The sequence below is a fragment of the Lissotriton helveticus genome, chromosome 3_1, assembly GCF_964261635.1.
Source record: "Lissotriton helveticus chromosome 3_1, aLisHel1.1, whole genome shotgun sequence".
Lineage (NCBI taxonomy): Eukaryota > Metazoa > Chordata > Amphibia > Caudata > Salamandridae > Lissotriton > Lissotriton helveticus.
The window spans coordinates 2,047,537,729-2,047,554,118 of NC_136061.1; positions in this window are offsets into that span (position 1 = coordinate 2,047,537,729).

Sequence of the window (16,390 nt, forward strand, 5' to 3'; positions counted from 1 at the left end):
GGTTGCTCACTGCGATTTGCAGGAGTAAAAAAACTGTGTATTAATCACGGTTAGTCGCCGTGGTTGCTCACTGCAATTTGCAGGAGTAAAAAACCTGTGGAAAGAAAAAGACAATACACAATAACACTTAATGACACGCTGACATGAACTAAGCTTATCATATTAGCAAAATATAGTGCATAGCGATATTACATGCACAATGTCAGAATGATGTCAAAGCCATTGTTTTATTTGGGGTGACCATTCTTAGGCACTCTAAAATTCACAGAGAGCCTTCAAGGTTTTCTAAAGTCCCCCATCGGTAAAGTGAAAGACTTTTCCACGCCAACGTAATGTTAACAAGCTGTATTACAGCTGCTTTTATTTAGTGTAGGCAGAATGTAGAAGGAGTATATTTTCTTCAACCCAACACTGCCAAAATTAAAGAAAGAGTAGCTAACATGCTTCGTCCTAAATAGTGTCATGCCTCTTCCGACAGTGCCTGGAAACCCAGTGTAAACAGGGGCCCCTGGTAAGATCTCAGTGGTACGCTTATCAGCTGCGACATACAGACACATACACTCACGTTACTAGAGTAATAGACTCTCCCCATGGGTCGAGACAGCGCGGGATGCCTTCACGCGGAGTCTGTCTTAACAACGGAGAGAAAATGTTATCCCACGAGTAAAGATTCTTTTCCCTTGTTGCCGCTAAATCAAGTTAAAATTTATGACTTACTTCGGCTCTCGCGACTCCCCGCCTTATACCTGCACTCTGGGCTGCTGTCTCCCCGGAAGCAAAGTGTACTTTCCCGGGAACGCATTTATCTTGCAGTGCGAGGGCGTTCCAATCACATGGGTAACCTGACGTAAACTCCTTTCCGCTGGGCTCCAGCTCTTAAAGGGATAGTGTCTTGATACTATGCTTACATTCGGGGTTCGAATCCCCCATGTGCCAGGTGGAGCAAATATTATAACAATCCTCACTAAGCCATAATGCCCGATTTGGTTAGTATAATAATTACAAAAGTGTCCAACTTATAGATTTTTAAGGCTATAGGTCGGCCGATGACTCAACCAGCGGGACCTTGAAGTTAGACTAGAGTCATTGTGCTTCGGGTCACTGGTTTGCGAGATGGCATGTACTGGAAAAAGGTCAAAAAATTCAAGTATTATCACCTAATAAAGTAACCACTTCTTCTGTGGGAGAGGGGAGACACAAATCTTCCATATTAGGATGATTGTACAGACAAAACTATGCTACTTCAGAGGACTGAAACTCTCACAGCTATGCGCTGCGCATTATATCCATAAACAACTAGAGAGTAAGGGCATGAGCAGGCACTCCTGTACCCCAATCAATATTTAAACAACAAATAAGGAGTGTCTAGGTGCAAAAAAATTAAATCAAAAAAAGGGTTTGTGATGTCTTTTTCTTTATATATGTTCCTCTTACTACTCCCCTCAAAAACTAAGAAAACCCCTTTGGTGAACAGTATTCACAAGGGGAAACAATGTTCCTTATGTGATTTCCAGGGGGAAGGCAAATTCATGTCTTTTTGTAAAAGGACCCTCACTCACCACTATTTGGTGACATGCTTCATCATTGGGTCCCCGCTTGGCGTGGAAAAGTCTTTCACTTTACCGATGGGGGACTTTAGAAAACCTTGAAGGCTCTCTGTGAATTTTAGAGTGCCTAAGAATGGTCACCCCAAATAAAACAATGGCTTTGACATCATTCTGACATTGTGCATGTAATATCGCTATGCACTATATTTTGCTAATATGATAAGCTTAGTTCATGTCAGCGTGTCATTAAGTGTTATTGTGTATTGTCTTTTTCTTTCCACAGGTTTTTTACTCCTGCAAATTGCAGTGAGCAACCACGGCGACTAACCGTGATTAATACACAGTTTTTTTACTCCTGCAAATCGCAGTGAGCAACCACGGCGACTAACCGTGACTAATATATTAAAACATTTTTACATTTAAGAGCCTCACGGGAGGGTGCGCCATAACGCGCGTACACCACCGGAGGACTAAATTTAGGTCCTGAAGAATGCTGAGCAAAATTTGCAATTGTAAAAGCAGAAACATGAAGAAGTGGTTACTTTATTAGGTGATAATACTTGAATTTTTTGACCTTTTTCCAGTACATGCCATCTCGCAAACCAGTGACCCGAAGCACAATGACTCTAGTCTAACTTCAAGGTCCCGCTGGTTGAGTCATCGGCCGACCTATAGCCTTAAAAATCTATAAGTTGGACACTTTTGTAATTATTATACTAACCAAATCGGGCATTATGGCTTAGTGAGGATTGTTATAATATTTGCTCCACCTGGCACATGGGGGATTCGAACCCCGAATGTAAGCATAGTATCAAGACACTATCCCTTTAAGAGCTGGAGCCCAGCGGAAAGGAGTTTACGTCAGGTTACCCATGTGATTGGAACGCCCTCGCACTGCAAGATAAATGCGTTCCCGGGAAAGTACACTTTGCTTCCGGGGAGACAGCAGCCCAGAGTGCAGGTATAAGGCGGGGAGTCGCGAGAGCCGAAGTAAGTCATAAATTTTAACTTGATTTAGCGGCAACAAGGGAAAAGAATCTTTACTCGTGGGATAACATTTTCTCTCCGTTGTTAAGACAGACTCCGCGTGAAGGCATCCCGCGCTGTCTCGACCCATGGGGAGAGTCTATTACTCTAGTAACGTGAGTGTATGTGTCTGTATGTCGCAGCTGATAAGCGTACCACTGAGATCTTACCAGGGGCCCCTGTTTACACTGGGTTTCCAGGCACTGTCGGAAGAGGCATGACACTATTTAGGACAAAGCATGTTAGCTACTCTTTCTTTAATTTTGGCAGTGTTGGGTTGAAGAAAATATACTCCTTCTACATTCTGCCTACACTAAATAAAAGCAGCTGTAATACAGCTTGTTAACATTACGTTGGCGTGGAAAAGTCTTTCACTTTACCGATGGGGGACTTTAGAAAACCTTGAAGGCTCTCTGTGAATTTTAGAGTGCCTAAGAATGGTCACCCCAAATAAAACAATGGCTTTGACATCATTCTGACATTGTGCATGTAATATCGCTATGCACTATATTTTGCTAATATGATAAGCTTAGTTCATGTCAGCGTGTCATTAAGTGTTATTGTGTATTGTCTTTTTCTTTCCACAGGTTTTTTACTCCTGCAAATTGCAGTGAGCAACCACGGCGACTAACCGTGATTAATACACAGTTTTTTTACTCCTGCAAATCGCAGTGAGCAACCACGGCGACTAACCGTGACTAATATATTAAAAATGTTTTACATTTAAGAGCCTCACGGGAGGATACAGGTTTCCTGAAACTGAACCGTGTAGTCCGCCACTTTGTTTTTTAACGCAATACAGGTCGGCCGGTATTATAAAAAATTTTTTTTGCATATGCCTCAACCTTGTATTTTTTATATTGCACCCACAGTTACACCTTAACTTTAATTTGAGCACTGTTGCACTCACCACATCCCGCTCCGCTGTAAATCAGGCGTTGTAGCACGCTGGGGAGGCACTCGGCCACCCCAGCGGGGACCCAATGATGAAGCATGTCACCAAATAGTGGTGAGTGAGGGTCCTTTTACAAAAAGACATGAATTTGCCTTCCCCCTGGAAATCACATAAGGAACATTGTTTCCCCTTGTGAATACTGTTCACCAAAGGGGTTTTCTTAGTTTTTGAGGGGAGTAGTAAGAGGAACATATATAAAGAAAAAGACATCACAAACCCTTTTTTTGATTTAATTTTTTTGCACCTAGACACTCCTTATTTGTTGTTTAAATATTGATTGGGGTACAGGAGTGCCTGCTCATGCCCTTACTCTCTAGTTGTTTATGGTGATCTGGGATATACCCATCAAGTAGTCTGTCCTCAAGTGGTGAGGCCTGAGGCGTTGTGGTGTCCGGCTGGATGTTGGTTTGCAGGGAATGTCTCACTTGTAAGTATCTAAAGTGTTCTGTGGGGGCCAAGGCATACGTGTCTTGCATGTGTGCGAATGTGTGGATCCCTTTGGGGCCCCATATGTCCCCAATCCACGAGATCCCTATCAGGTCCCAGTTACGGAACCCCTTAGTGCGTCCCAAGTTACCCAGTTTTTCTGACGCCCAGAGTGGGGTGAACATAGTCAGGACACCGGACCATCCCATTTTCCGCAGCGCAGCATGCCATACTTGTACCGAGTGTTTGGTCGGACCCGTGAGGTGGTGTTTACCTGGCCTAGAATAGAGAGCGATTTCGTAGTTTCCCCCAGGAAGTAGCCATCTGTCCATCCCGTACCCGGGGTCATTCCCATCACCGTATGTACCATGATTTATGGCTGAGAGGTGGGCAGCCCAGTAGTATTTGCGGATGTCAGGGAGGGCTATTCCACCGTCGTACCATCCCAACGTGAGCTTGTGCAGTGCTATCCTGGGCACCCCCGCCCATAGGAGGTCACGTTGCGCCGCTTCGATCGCAGCAAAGTACAAGTTTGGTATTAGATCCGGATAGTTTTGTACTGCATAGAGAAATCTGGGCAGAGCCATCATTTTAAAGAGGGCTGCTCTGCCCAGCAATGAGAGCGGGAGTTGTCGCCAGGACCCGACATCTCGCTGGAATCTCTGCAGAGGCGGTAGAAGGTTCTTTTCGTATAGTAGAGTCTTGTCCGTGGAGACGAAGACTCCCATGTATCTAAATCCGTCCGCCGACACTGTAATAGGACAGGTGGCGGGGAGCCTCGGAGGGTCCCCTCGGAGCACGTAGAGGTGGGATTTGCTCCAATTTATCCGGAACCCAGAGTTCTGCCCGAAGCTCGCAAAGATGTCAAGTGCCGCCACTATAGATCTACTCGGTCGAGTGAGGTAGAGGAGGATATCGTCGGCGTACAGGGAGATCTTGTCCTCCCAACCCTCCGTCCACGCTATCCCTTTAAGGTAGACGTCTTGCCGTATCCAGGCCGCTAGCGGCTCCAGGGAAAGCGCGAATAGGAGGGGAGAGAGAGGGCATCCCTGTCTTGTTCCCCTCCCCAGAGTAAAGACCTCAGACGCCTTACCGTTGACTACCACTTGGGCCAGTGGTTCGGCATAGAGGAGACGGATCCAGGATATAAAATTAGGCCCAAAGCCCAATTTACGAAGTACCGCGATCATATATGGCCACTCAAGGGTATCAAACGCCATAGTGGCATCAAGGGAGAGCACCACTGCATCCTCCGCAGCCTATGCCGCTGCCCGAGTACGCCATTGAGGCGCCTGATGTTCAGTGCGGTGTTGCGGCGGGGCATGAAGCCAGACTGGTCCGGGTGGACCAGTGCAGAGAGGACCGGCTGGAGTCGATTGGCCAGTGTTTTAGCCAGAATCTTTGGCTCCGCGTTGAGCAACGAAATTGGCCTGTACGAGGTACAGATGTCTTGAGGTCTACCCTCCTTTGGTATCGCCACTATAGTTGCTATGCGTTGGTCTCTGGGCAGCTTCCCTGCCTCCCTACTTACATCGAACATGCGTTTTAGGTGCGTGCCAAGGGCATCGGGTTTAAGCTTGTAGAGCTCTATTGGGAGGCCGTTAGGTCCCATGGCCTTCCCCGGGCGGAGGTCGGCTATAGCGCGTTGAAGCTCAGAGGCTTCGAGCGGGCTCTCAAGGTCAGTCCGGTCTTCCTCCGACAGACAAGGCAGTCTGATATCCGCCAGGAGGGCCACCGAGTCCTCCTCCGGCCGGTCAGACTCACGGCAGTATACTTGCTTATAGTGCCTGGCGAATTCTGCCACTATCTCCCGGGGTTCAGTCACTACTATCCCCGCAGTCGTTCGTACTTCCGGCACCACTCTACTGGCCTGTTGTTTTTTTTCGAGCCACGCTATAAGTTTCCCAGCTTTGTCTCCCTGGTCATATATCCTCCCCATCTTGTGCATGGCCGCCGTCCTGGCCTCCTGCGCGACTAAATCTCTGTACTCCTGAGTCTTCATCTGCAAGCGATGTTGTACATTAACCGCCCCCTCCTCTCGCGCCTCCCTCTCCAACTCTGCCAGATCCGCCTCCACTGTCGCAACCTGCCGTTCTCTATCCCTTCTTCCACCCGCTATGGCTGACAACGCCTCCCCCCTGATCACGGTTTTGAAGGCCTCCCACAGGGTTACAGGGGAGTCAACCGATCCCACGTTATCCTCAAAGTAGTTGGTTATTGACTTAGATAACTTCGCACTAAGCTCCTCATTTTTCAAATGCCAGGCGCTGATTGGTGCAATGCCACCCTCACGTCTAGTCCCGAACGTTATGTGGGTACTAACCGGCGAGTGGTCAGATATGCCGCGTGGAAGGTGTGCAGCTTCTCGTATCGCCATATCATGGTGCAGCACTGTGAGGATATAATCAAGGCGGGAGAATGATTTGTGCGGGCCAGAAAAAAAGGTGAAGTGAGTGTCAGCGGGGTGCATTAGTCTCCATACGTCCGTGAGCCCGAAGGCGTCCAGGAAGTCAGTCAACCACTTTTGCCCCTGTGGTGTGACCCGTGGGGGTTGTCGGTCTAGGGTCCCTGACACCACCGCGTTGTAGTCCCCTCCCATTACCAGTTGACCCTCAGGGAGGGAGAGAAGTCAGGGGGGATGTAAATCGAGAGTAGGTTGAGGCGGTAGCCTTCCCACCTACCGGACACCACTGCAAAACGACCCTGCGGGTCCTATTCTGTGTGATCTATGTGGAAGGGTAGTGCACGGCGCAGCAGGACCCCAACGCCCCTGGATCCGGAAGTGAAGCCGGAGTAACCTGCAAGGGTGTATCCCCACCTATTGAGGGCCTGGCAAGTGTTCCCCATGAGGTGTGTTTCCTGCAGCAGGACTGCGTCCGGCTGGTGTCGCTTTATAAATCGTAGGACTATGGTGCGCTTCAATTTGTCCCCCAACCCGTTCACGTTCCAACTCAAAACCCTGAGGCTCTTCTCCCATTCGCTAGCCATAACCATTGCTGTGTGACATGATGCTATTCTGCATACTGGCGCTGAGAACAAACCTGACATTGCTGACTACACATGACTGTAAAACATCCCCAACATCCCCATCCCCCCAGCCGCCCCCCCAACATTCAGTGTCAATACGATTTCTGATCAGTACGGCATGAGTGCATCCCTCTGGCACCCAACTGTTCCAAGCCCCCCCCCGCCCCTCTCCACTCATCCCCCCAACCCCCCTGAACACCCCCCCCTCCCTGCCGCCCTGCTCCGCGGGTTCAAAACTACCCACATCCCCAATTAGCAGAGTGCCTTTCGCCCCAAAACGCCTCCGAAGAGGAACTACAACAGTGAACGATCCACCCCCTTTTGAGGAGGACCTGTCACGGGAAGCATGTGCAGGCCCCGTCACCCCCCCCGCCGTCCCCCCCCCGCCTCCCTGCCAACAGTACCGAAGTCCTGCGTCCCAGAAGTGTGGCGTTCCCGGTCATGAGTGATGTCCCATTAGTAACGAACCCCTCTAAGCAAGCAAAGTCTAATAGGTAGGGCAACATAACCATACAATACAGGGACACGTATCAGTTCCTCGAGTTCTCGGAAGCCGTCCTCACGTATCCCTTCTCTCGACCCTCAGCTTGGACTCGCGGAGCGGGACCTCCAGGCGCGTTGACTTTGGTCCTCTCGATCAGATCTCCCGGTCGCAGAGCCCGGAGATGCAGTTTGCGTGTCTCTCCAGTTCTGGGCCTCCGCTCCCTCTCCCGTCGAGGCCACCTCCCTGTCAAGCCAGTCCTGCACCTCCGCCGGCGACGTGAAGAAGAAGGACTTTCCTCCTCGGAGGACCTTGAGCTTCGCAGGGAAGAACATCATGTACCTGAGGCCCCTCTCTCGGAGTGTCGCTTTCACTCCCGAAAATGACCTCCTTTCACGCTGAACCTGGAGGGTGAAATCTGGAAAGAAACGTATCACAGCGTTCTCATATAGCAGATCCCCAGATTGTCTGGCTGCCTGAAGGACGGCGTCCCTGTCTCTGTAATTCAATATTTTAGCTATAATTGTCCGTGGTGGCGCCCCCGGTTTAGGTTTTGGGATGGGTGCCCGGTGCGCGCGTTCGACTGTAAAGATGGTGGACAGACGCTTTGGTTTGAGGTGGTGAAGAATGAGTTCCTCCACGAACAGCTCCACGCTGGGCCCCTCAAGATCCTCCGGAACGCCAACGAGGCGTATGTTACTCCGTCTGGCCCTCCCTTCCTGATCGTCCAGCCGTAGCGCCATCTGGCGATGTTGATGGACCAGGTCGTCCACCCTTTGCTCAAGACGTTTGGTGGATGCCCGCAGGTCCACTATGTCAGTTTCGTTGGCCCTGGCCTTTTCCGACGTTTTGTTGAGATCCGTCCAGAGGAGATTAACCTCTATGGCCATCTTGTCGATTTTAGTTTCAAGGGTGGTGCCCAGTCCCTGAATCGCCGTCATGATACTAGCCAGAGAAGGTTCTTGCGGAGCTTGCTGGCCGTTCGCGGGCGGCTCCGTACGCGGCGCACCCCTCTGCACCGTATATTTGTCAAGACTGTTCGCCTGCGAGGCCTGGCCCTGCTTAGGCCTCATGGTGAAGTCCGATTCGAGGGGGCAAGCTATGGGGCAAGTCAGTGTTCACCTAGGCTGGCGTAGGCAGAAGAGGCGCCAGGATGTAGGGCGTAGCGCAGTGCATGAGAGAGTGCTCCCAGTGTCGGGCAGTGTGAGGCGACCGGCCCGGCCCAGATCCCAGGGCAACACCCTCCCGCCGAGCGAGGTCGTAGGCCCAGGCGAGCAAGCAGCAGAAGTAACCGGGCAATCACCCAGGCACCACGAGGCCTGAGCACCGCCTCCGGTCCGGATGGTCACGCCTCACCTTTCCAGGCACTCCAGGGGGTCACCGTCCCCAACCAGGTTCCTGCGCCACTGTGTCCAAACATCCGCCGGTGCCCCCACGCGAGCCCTCAGCCAATGTCACCCTCCACAGGCCATACCTCGCGTCTTCCGCGATGGGCGCGCTGCGACTTGTCAGGGAGCAGCCGCCGTCCACAGCAGTCGCCGGCGCGCTCACACCAGCTCCAGGCCAGGGTCTCCGGCCCGCACGGCCCTTTCCCAGCACACTTCATGGGGCGGAGGCCGGGTTACATCTGCCGCGATCGGCCAAAGTCCAGGCCCCAAGCCGGGGACTAAAGTGTTGCGGCACGCCGGCCGCGAGACTCGCACCTTCAGGGCCTTCTCTCGGCCCGCTCCGGGAGGCAGCGTATCTCGGCAACCGGAGGTCGTAGAGGGGCCGGAGCCGGACCGCTGTGCGCCACGCAGGCAGGGGAGCCCGCGAACACCAAGAGATCCGTGGGACCGACGGATAATGGTCGGCTGTAGCAAGGCAAGGGGATAGGGTCGGCGGAGCCGCGGGATCAAGCGGCCATCACTGTCGGCGCCAAGCCACGCCCCCCCCCGATCTCACTTTTAAATGTGGACTTGAAGGTCCTTAACACCCTTCTGGCCCATACACTAGCTCCTTAGTTGGCAGCCATTATGACGAACTGGCTGCATTTGGTGAGGCATAAAGACCAATCCACAGAAGTCTTTGATCCTTGGCATGACTGTCGCTGAGCCAGAGAGAACCTGGCTTTGCACCCAATTCCCCTTCCAGTGGGCAGAGGGTGGGATCCCATATCTGGGAATACAGGTTCACTCTGCTCTTAATGACATTCCACACCACGCACAAACCTCCGCTCTTAACACCACTAGTAGAGAAATATTCCTGAAGATTGCCCACTATTGGTGCCTCACCCCAGCCATGATCTCCACTTGGGATCCTACAGGCGGCGGACATTGTTGGAGTCACTGTGTACTGGGTACTCTTAGTCATCTCTTATGGCAATTAGACCTGGCTTTTACGGAAGGTTCATCCCCAGATTTTCTGCTTTCTGGCCTTCTGTTTCTGATCTGTTTTTGTTTGTTTTATGGCTCTGGGTACTTTGCCACTGCTGATCAGTACTAAAGTGCATATGCTCTCCCATTAAATTGTATGTATGGATTGGTGTTTCCATAAATGGCTGATTTTATTTACTAGTCAGTCCGTAGTACAGTGCACTGTGTGTGCCCAGGGCCTGTAAATCAAATGCAGCTAGTGGGCCTGCAGCACTGGTTATGCCACCAACTTAAGCAGCCTGCAAATGTAACTCAGGCCTGCGATTGCAGTGCCTGTGTGCAGTCTAATACTACCATGTCGACTTGGCAAGTGCACCCACTTGTCAGGCCCTAACCTTCCCTTTTCTTACATGTTAGTCACCCCTAAGGTAGTCCCAAGGTACACCTGTGGGAAGGGTGCAGTGTACGTGGAAGGTAGGACATGGCCTGGTGTGTGTGTCCTGATAGTGAAATACTGCTAATTTCGTTTTTCACTATTGCAAGGCTATCTGTTCCCATAGGGGTGTTTGCTCATAACATCTTATAAGCCTAACCACCCCTGAGAATAAGGTAGGAAAATAAAGTTTAGTATGCCTAAACTTAGAATGTTAAAATGCATCTTTTAATGAAGGTGATTTTTACATTCTGTGTTTGAAAACACCACTTTTAGAAAGTAGGTATTTTCTTGCTTAGCCATCCAGTGTACCTCTGCTAGAATGTGTACTTGCTGTCAAGGAAAGGAGAAAGCACTTTGCTGTTTGCTGTGCCCCTGCTTGAGGAAGATCTCCAAGGGCTTGAAATTGAGCTTGCCTCCTGTTCTGAAGTTTTAGGGATGCAAAGACTTCAACGCCAGCTACCCTGACTTCCTTGCGGGGAGTTCAGATCTGCTAAGAGGTACCTCAGTTGTTTTGGACCTCTGGAGGCTGTTTGCCGCTGGGAGGTAGGAAAAGTAACTCATCTTCGAGAAGCTTGACGCATCCGTACCTGTTTCCAACACATCGCCGAAGAAATCACTGCAGCGTCTGCCCATGCCGCACGCCACATTGAGTGCATTGATCTGCAAAGGCTGGGATCACCCCACCGATTCTGATACAAGCCCTACTGTGCGGCTGCAAGAGCCCATGTATCATCCAGGATCATCACATTGCATAGAGGCACAAAGTCTGTTGCATCATTGGGAGACGTAGTGGAATTCGCTCACACCGCGGGGGAATTCCAGTCGTGTTCAAGGGGTTAAAAGGGAATTAGGTTAGGCTTCCCAGCTGAGATAGGGCATTGGAGTACATTTGGATGAGTTCTCCTGCATGATCGCATATAGGCTGGTGATTAGTTTACAAGCGGTTGGGTTGAATAATAACATGTCTTTTGCATGAAGTCAAGGGGGGTTTTAGGGAAGGTATCATGCAAAGCATGGAGAGCTGCTTGGAATCTAAGGGGCAGATATACAAGCCCCTTGCGACACATTTACGCCGCCATTGTGTCACTTCTGTGACGCAGCGGTGGCATAAACCATGTGCCACGTTGCTCCTTATTTACAACTTGATGCATCTAGGGAGATGCGTCACGTTGTAAAGCCCTGTGCCTAATGCAGGGTTCGTGTGGGCGTTCTGCCGCAGGTTGGGCAATCCGTCGCAGGAACGCCTCGCAAAAGTGACGCAGTGAAATCTACAAGATATCACTGAGTCACTTTTCCAAGGCCGCTGCGACGAAACCGTACGCCTGCTAGAAGCAGGGGTAAGGAGTTTTGCGCCACGTTAGGTATGGGCGACCTCTGTGCACTGCTGGATTTGCATCACGCTTGTGACGTGACTCCAGCAATGCGCCGCCCTTACGACACAAGATGCGACACGCATCTAACGATCCTTGCGCCACGGTGCGCAGCATTGTAAATGCGACACATCCGTGGTGGCGCAAGGGAAGACTTGCGTGTCACATCTGTTCTGGCACATCCCTTCTGATTTGCAGAGATGCACCGAACCTTGTAATTACGCCCCTAATTCGTTTGAGTTTATTTCCATTCAGGAACTTCAAACAGTTCCTGGAAGTCTGCTAGTCTACAATGTATGTGACCTCACCATTGTTCTCCTTGGTGTTGTAGGGCCTGGTCAACCAGCCCAAGAGGACTCAGGACTCCTTGGCTCTATTACTGACACTTTTTGGCCAGGAAAGTTTTCTACCAGAGTGTCCTCCTAGTTGCTACATTGTTTAATCTTTTCCTGGCTGGCCTCCACATTCATGTTGGCCTCTCCCATATATTGCCCTATTTTGGACCTTAGGGCTAATGTGCAATCTACATCGTCTTGTGAAGGTTTATGGGGGCCTTCTCCCACCCCTCCTTAACAAGACTGAAACAGGGTGTCCCAACAGTGGGTCAAAGTGGCTGAAACCCACTCCATTCTGTGGCACTTCCCTGTAGCTGAACAAGAGGCATGGAGGTAAGACGTCTCACTTCCTCCTTAAGGTCTAAGAAAGGGTCATTGTTAGGCCTTTTAGAGTCTTGTTGAATATATCAAGCACATTGGTCTGAGGATGGCAGGGTGTGGGGAACTTGTAGGTGACCACACACGCATCCCACATGAACTTTATACGTGCTGACATGAAGTTTGTTCCATGGTTTGACACTACCTCCTTGCCACTACCTGGCCACTACAGGTGCAATCACTGTCCCCTAGTGTATAACCTCAGGGTCCTAGGTGGCACAATGATAAAACTGTCCCCTGGTATTGTCTTAGCGCAAAGGGACCAACAAATCACACTCCTACCCTCTCATAGGTGATCCTACTACAGGTACATTCTAAAGGGGAGCCTTTCACTTTTCTCCTAACTTGCCACTGTCTAGACAAGTCAAATAGTTTTAGCAAGATCCCACAGCCTTGATCATAATCTGGGGCCAATCAAAATGGGTGCCCAGGTGGTCAAGTGTATACCTGGGCAGAACTTGTGGAATTCGGCAGAGTCCGATAGTGGATGGAGTGCTCAACCATCTGTGCAACTTTTTTACATGGCAATAGCACGATGCGTGTTTGTGCGCTGCAAAATCAATGCAAACAGCACTACGTGGTCTGCATGGGCTAGGTGATTTTGTTTTATCTGCTTTTCTATTCTGTGCATGTACTGAGCCCGATTTTTCTATCGTACTTAAATCTGTGCAATCTCCCGCTATCCCACTCAACCACCCTTCATTTACCTTAATTCTATTAGTGTTCGTATTTGTGTTTGTGTATTTTATAGTTTTCTTTTTTTTGCAAAAAGAACAATTGATGGACAGAATGCAGAACAGTGTCATACAATCCCACCAGTACAGAGATCTGGGCCTAAATCCATCAGTTTTTTGCACACCATGCCATTCCTGTTTGCACCCAGCCAAATGCAAATCAATCTTGACCCTGCACCCAATGGGAACAGTCCAGCCCAAACTGCCAGGACAGTTCCTCCCTGGACTGGAACCAAGCATCCTAAGACCCGTTTCAGGATTTCACCCCTCAAAGGCGAGGATAGCTTGGTTCTAGTGGCAAGGAGAGCACGGGACCCACATCTGGGCATACCCGTCGCACTCGGGATGACAAATGCAATAAGAACAATTGATTGACAGAATGCAGAACAATGTCTTACATTCACCCCAGTAAAGTTTCTTTTTTCTTTTATTTTTCCATTTCTTTAGTACTTTTTTGGGTGTTCCCTACTCTTCCTCAGTTCTTCCTTCCTTTCTTTACCTATTTCTTATTGTTTTCCCACCCAGCAGAGCAAGGGGACACCGGGGGAGGTGGCAACAGTGTAGCTGCTAGCTACATACCTTACAGTTGAAAGCATCCCCAAGGGGTGCAGCCGCATGCCATTTTTTGGGAAGCAGAGGTGGCACTTGTTTTTTAAGTGCAGCGCCACCTCCCCTCCTTGGTGGCAGCAGGCGGCAGGCCTATGAGCAGGTATGCCCTGCAGGAGCATCAGCTGCAGTGGAGAGGTTGCACCGGAGTGTGCACTGGCACATTAGGGTCCAGTGCACCCAGCAGCAGCACACTGGACCAAGAAAGGGCATCAGATGTTGGGTGGCAATTTTTTCCAAGACCTTACTAAACACTGGAAAGAAGAATTTCGCCTTAAGTTGGACAGGATGCTCAGTTCCCCCAGACATTTCTTTTCTGTAATGGCTTGACAATTGCCAGTTTCCACTCAGTGGGGACTGTCTCTTCTTCTAGTAAGGTGCTCATGATATGGTTGAGGATAGGATTTAACAAATCAATGGCTGCTTAAAGTATAGGAGTACAGGGGATAAAAGATTTATATTGTGGCTAAAATCTGTAAGCACCCTTTTTTGCGTGACCCTCAAAACCTAGCATTCACTGGAATGCACTTCATTGAGGAGCATGTACTCAAGTCCTACAAAGGATGTCACAACATTTTGTCCATGTTGTGGTCAGTCAATCAAAGACAGGTTGCACCTTTGTGGCCCTCTAAATGTCCCTAGGTGTCAGGTACTCAAACTACCCGCTTAATTTAGTTCAATTTGTTTTTATGACTCAGGGACTATGTCACTGAGTCTTGTACTGACTGTCACAAGAGATTGTTTATGTTGTGACCAGCCAACCAGGATTGACACTTTCCCTTTAAATTAGCCAATCAAATCACATATGAAGACAGGCTGCCCAGATTTACCTAATTTTTTAAAACTTCATGCCCGACCCAAGCCCTTCTTTAAATGTTCATTCTGGACCAGGGAATACTATACACAAATATGTGTCACCTGATGTGGATTGTGTGGCAATCACATAGGGACTGATTAGGCAAAGTCAAAAACATATATACATATTTTTGTAGTTGCTTTTTTGGTTCAGGAGAAAAAAATATATTAAAAAGTCTTTTGGACATGGAATTGGATCATACGGCTGATAGTTGTATTCCGAATACATTTTTCGTCCAATGCCATTTGAGCAATTCGCAATGGAAACTGTCAAGAAAAGGTTTTCAAATTCCCTCTTAAAGAAGAAAAGTAGAAAATCCAGTCAATATGAATTATCATTTGCAAGCTAATTTTTTTTTTTTGTTTTTGCGTTTCTTCAGTCTGTCTGCATGTTAAGGTAAATCAGTCCAAGCTACAGTGTTTTAAATAAGTTTCCCTGCATACGCGGAATTCACATTTGAGGGTTAGGCGTGTCTCACCAGGATTATGTATTCTTAAATTATAATACATCATAATACTAATAATCTTACCTTACAAAAGGTATTTTGTGTCAGCGTTCTTTAGTTATTGAGTTGCTGGAATGTGAATTAATGTAATGCAGTGTAAAATTGGTCAGCCCATTTAAGCCATTGGATTTGTTGTCATTAGTTTTGTACCAGAATATATTTTTCATAATAAAATCTCCTTATTAGTATTTACAAAAATGTCCTTATTGGAGTTAATATTAGAAAATGTAAATTTAGTAGGACAGTTTTGGAAAATGATATTCAGTACACAATATTTCTGACAACTTTATTCTGACATATATAATGACTTGTTGCTTTAGCGCTCATGATAGCTATTCGGTGCTCAATGTAAGGCTGCATGAGTGATGGTAATTTAAAGAATTTGATATATATTGTAATGTGACCTCTTAGATCGATAATTTTATCTTGCCAAACGATCTGAAATTATCGCGTGTTCATGTAAGCCAACATATCCAAACTCTAGTGAAATTAAAGATTGCACGAGTTATTTATCAAAATCTCAGGTATTGAAAGGAAAATAAAGTAATTTAATTGGCAAGTGGGATTGGAACGTGCGTAGACGTTTCTGTGGGAGAGCTTGTGCGAATCTTTGAAGAATGCGTCATTTGAACGTGTTTCTTGCCATTCTAGATAACATAATTGGTGCTTCATTGCTTAAGTGGTGCTCATTCAGGTGGGACTCAAGATTCCCGGTTTCCTCCCCTGCTCCCATTACTGCACGAATTGTTTTCTAAGGTCTATGTACACGGACGTCACATCACGGCCGGTTTTATTCCTGGGCTTGGCAGAAACCATCTTCCTGCTTCGAGTTGGAGTAATGGTGCATATGTTCTGAGTTAAGAGATGATGGGACTGAACAAGAGAGAAAAGAGCACTTAGCATTCGGATAATTGGAAGGCTAAAGGACAGCTATGCAAATCAGTGATGAAAGGGCTGAACGTGTATGAAATTCGTTCATGAATTAAGCATCACGATCAGATAGTAATGGACCGCCACAAATTGTCCTGTCACTTGAAAAAAGAATATGGGCCTAGCAGGCCCTGGATCCTTATGAACCCAAAGGAAAAAACACAGGTACGGTGCTGCAGACGAGGGCTTATTTTTGGTCTCTAAATCTGTGTTCATTTCAGGAAAAATAGCTAATGATGTCAGAGCTTCATTGCCAAGGGCTGTGTTTGCTTTGCATTACAGGTTGTTTCTTAATTTCACTTTAGTACTATGGTGCTTCATATTAAACGTACACCTTGTAATGAAAAGCAATGCCTTTGTTTTGTTTTTGAAGTAGGATAGTTAAAATTATAGTCTTACCAACTGTCACCCACCTTTGTATGAG